Raw genomic sequence first — 4,722 nt, 5'->3', positions numbered from 1 at the left:
AGGAGGAGGAGGAGGAGGAGGAGGAGGAGGAGGAGGAGGAGGGAGAAAAGAGGAGGAGGTGGGGATTTATAGAGATTTAAGTAAATAACTGAATATAAATTGAATACAAAATACCATCTGCCAGAATAAAATGGAGTAATTACACTCTTTATCCTAAATACTGCTTCCATGCATCCCTTTTAAGTATCTAATCATTTCATCGCCAAAAGACCAAGTCATGCATACTGAGTTTGCTATTCGTAATAGTCTTTGCATAGTTCAGATATTATACTGGGCAAAATCTCCAGCACTCCAAAAAAAAAAAAAAAGATTTACTTTGTAATTTTTCTGTGTGGAGTAAAATTCTTATGTCTAAATCATGGGAATGATTTTCATGAGGCCAAAACCACACAAACCTCAAATTGTGCATGCGGTATGTTGAATACCTTGTATCCCATGTAAACCTCATGTAAATATTTATAAATTCGAGAGAGCTGAGAGCCTGGGGACCATGAGCACCTAGACAATCAAACTCAGGTCCTCACTGTTTGCACTTTACTAAGCCATCTTCCTACCCCCATTGCCCCTACACCATCTGATACATCAAACTACCCCAGAGATGAAGCTAGCAACTCACCCTCATATTATACTTCTGGTTAGTTTGTGGAAGGAAATACTGAGAGTAGGGTGCAAAGGCAGGGAGACATCACACAATCAGAGAGCAGGGAGAATGATCCTTTTGGAAACTTTTGATTGCGCTCAACTGCTCTAGTGACTTTCTTGGACATCACGAGTGGAGCAAAGCACATATTATCCCTGCTAAATAAATAAGTAAATAACCAGAAAGACAAGCTTGTTTCTAACAACTCAAGAAATGTCTAGTATGTGACAACAACTAAAAGCAGGAGATTGCCCTGATTAGCTTTATTTAGGTATTTAACATAGCCTAGAGTCATCTGGAAAAGTAAAAGACTAAACTGTAGAACTTTCCAAATAGAAGAGCCTAGCCCACTGTGGGTGTTACAATCCCTAGGCAGTTGCTCTCCAACCTTACCAAAAAAAAAAAAAAAAATAGCTGAGTATAAGCTGGCCTGTAAGCCAGCCAACAAGCAGCATTTCTCCATGGCATCTGCTTCAAGAGTCTACTCTGACTTCTCTTGGTGACACATTGTCACCTGTAAGCAGCAGTGAACCCTTTCCTCTCCTAAGATGCTTCTGGTCTGAGTATATTACCATAGTAACAGAGATGAAACTAGGACTCTGGTCAAGTGGGATTTGTTGCTCATTGTCTGATGTCAGAGGAAACACCTGAAGGGGACAGCCAGGCATCACAGCAAGAGGACATGGGGAAGAAGGACTTCCCAAGGCACCTGGACTTATCTTAAGTGGTGTAGGGGAGAGTTAAGACTTCAGGCACTTCTTTGCTCCAGACAGAACACGGTAGAACACAGGACTCATTCGTCTGTTAGGAAATATTATCTGCATGGCAAGAAGGCAAAAGCAAAGCAGAAGTTATTTTTGCCTTCATAGAAATACACAACCATGGGGTCTCTGTCTGCAAATTCTACCTGCCAGAACATTTTCTACTGTTGCATCTTTTTTTCATATCCTAATGCCTCCCCTTACCTCCCCTCCCCTCCTCTTTCATTCCCTTTCCCTCCCCTTCCCTCCTATTCCCTTCCCTTCCCTTCCTTTCCCTTCCTCTTCCTTTTTCCTTCTCCCTCTCCTCCTCCCCCTTCCTTCCCTCCTCCACTCCTCCCCCTCTTCCTCCTCCCCCTCTTTCTCCTCCCCCTCCTGATGCAGCAGTCAGTGAGACCCATTTCCCTCCACCACAGTATCACTCTTTCCTGTGGCAAGGGACATGTACATCATTGTTCAGACAGCAAGGGAAAACTGGCTGTCTCTGATTTCTGTTTTTCCATTTGCTACCTCGTGCCATGCTCAAAATAGTCACATCAGCCTTCGCAGTGACCCCGAGCTTGCCACACTGGGATAAAAGCCACCGGTGCTCTTATTGAATCTGACTTGGCTCTGGGGGGTGGACTCCAGAGCATGTAAAGTTGTAGTTAACATGCCAGTAGTTGACAATGCCAGAAACAGTGAGAAGTCGTCCAACTGACCTGTGTCTCCTCCTTCACGAAACAGGATGCACAAGGAACCGCAGCTCAGCAGATGTTTCTTAAGCTGAAGTATGTGGATTTCCTGGTTTATTCAAGGGGAAAATTCACAAACCCCAGAAGTGTGTGAGTTGACATTTTCTTTTTAATGGTCCCTTATTTTACAAAGTATGTCACCCCTTTTAATTGTATTTTAAAGATTTAAAAAATTTTTTTTTGATTATGGATATGACTGTGTGTCTGTATGGGGGTGGGGTGGGGAATGTGTGTGCATGAAGGCAGGTGCCAGCATCAGCCAGAGGTGTCCTGTCCTCCAGAGCTGGAGTTATAGGTGGTTGTAAGCTGCCTGTAGTCAGTATCGGGAACTGAACCTGGGTCCTCTGCAAGAGCAGCAAGTACTCTCAACCCCCGAGCCATCGCTTCAGGTCATGAGACCGTATATCTGAATGTCTGCAAATGAAAACTTCATGTGTGCTGGGTTTGGGAGTGTGAATGTACAGATACCACCAGAGGGTTCCAGGTGTGATTGGAGAGCCGCGAATCCTGTGGTGAGGTTGTCCCCTCATAAGAATCTGGGTGACACGAGTAAATAGCCACTGGTTCCAATGAGTCATGGTCCTGGTAGGTTTCTAGAGGAGATAGACCAACCTATTGGGGCCATCAGGAAGGACCTAGTGACAGATGACTCGGACCAATCAATTTGAGCTAAGGTGCTATTGAGTGATAGTGGGACCGCCTATTTGGTTTCTTTCAAAGAGCAACTGATCTTGAATGGGGCTGGTAGCCACCACCCATGCTGACTCTCTACCAGTGTAGAGATTATCATCCTGTATCATCCTGTATCAATCATCCTGTGTCATCCTGTGTCATCCTGTATCATCCTGCATCATCCTGTATCATCCTGCATCATCCTGTGTCATCCTGTATCATCCTGTATCATCCTTCTTTCTTTTTAAAAGACATATAATTCCACCATTTTTAATTGTGTATATGAGTGTGTAACTGTGTGTCTTTTGTGAATAAAAGTGCAGATTCCAGAGTTGTCAGAGGAACCAGAACTACCCCCCCCCTCCGCTGAGGTGGAAATAGGAGTGATTTTTAAGCTGCCTGATGTAGGTACTGGGAACTGTGGGGCCCTCAGGAAGAGCAAAAGGCACTTTGAACTGCTGAGCATTCTCTCTAGCCTCTGTGTTCCTACTCTTAATCTTCCATGCCATGCAACTGCTGCACAGGAAGTAGTTAGGCATTCCTCGATCCATTTTCCATCGATCGGCTCTTGGAAATTTGGAGTGGGACCTAAAACCTTGTATAATTTCATGCAATTTACAGATGATCCTAGCTCATGCTAAGGTTTAAGCCACTCCTCCAAGTGCTTTGTTACCTGTGTCAGCACTGTTCATGTCGATAGTAGCTCCCCAAGGTAGGAACTCAGCTAATCACTCGACCTACACCAACACTCTTATTGTGCCACATTGCCCTCCAAGACAGTAACCCAGCTTGCACCAACTTTCCCGTTGCCCAAACTGAGACATAGAAAGGATAAGCCATGTGGTAAAGGTCCTGAGGTCATACGTGGTTTGAATCCAGGTCGTCTTGCACCAGACATGGCTCCACTGCCACTCCATAGATGGCTTTTTTATAAACTCATCTGTGAAGCCTCTATAACCCTCATCCCTCAAATCCTGCCAGTCAGTAGCATCAGCTCTGTGTGTCATATGTCTTCATATGACACTCCTGATTTCATGTTTTTCTGTCCCCATCTCTCCACACCTGTGCCACAAATAGCTTTGGTGTATGATGAAAGATTAAATAAGTGAATGAAACAGTTAGGGAACCAATGGATACCTTGATTCAAAACTGTCTCTACTGGGGTTTTCTGGAGAGCTTTAAAAAATATATTTAGATTATAAAATTCTCTCCCTCATGTACTCTGAGACAGTTCAAGAGTGGAGTATCTCGTTTTTACATTAATGCAAGGATAGGGGTTTGGTTCAGTCAGTAAAGTGTTTGCTTTAGAAGCCTGAGTACTTGAGTTGGATGCTCACAATCATCCACTGGACTGAGCACAGGGTCCCCAATGAAGGAGCTAGAGAAAGTATCCAAGGAGCTGAAGGGGTCTGAAGCCCCACAGGAGGAACAACAATATGAACCAACCAGTACCTCCAAGCTCCTTGGAACTATACCAGCGATCAAAGAAAACACATGGAGGAACTTGTGACTCTAGCTACATATGTAGCAGAGGATGGCCTAGTCGGTCATCAATGAGAGGAGAGGTCCTTGGTCCTGTGAAGGTTCTATGCCCCAGTATAGGGGAATGACAGTGCCAGGAATGGGAGTGGGTGGGTTGGGGAGCAGAGGGAGGGGAGAGGGGAAAGGGGATTTTTAGGAGGGGAAACTAGGAAAGGGGATAGCATTTGAAATGTAAATAAAGAAAATACCTAATTAAAAAATACAAAGTTTGGAGCTGAGACGAAAGGATGAACCATCCAGAGACTGCCCCACCCAGGGATCCATCCCATAATCCGCCACCAAACACAGACACTATTGCATATGCCAGCAAGATTTTGCTGAAAGGACCCTGATATAGCTGTCTATTGTGAGGCTATGCCAGTGTCTGGCAAATACA

The sequence above is a fragment of the Mus pahari genome, chromosome 18 (genome assembly GCF_900095145.1).
Source record: "Mus pahari chromosome 18, PAHARI_EIJ_v1.1, whole genome shotgun sequence".
Classification (NCBI taxonomy): Eukaryota; Metazoa; Chordata; class Mammalia; order Rodentia; family Muridae; genus Mus; species Mus pahari.
The sequence above is the reverse complement of the archived record's forward strand: the minus strand, read 5'-3'. Positions refer to the sequence as shown.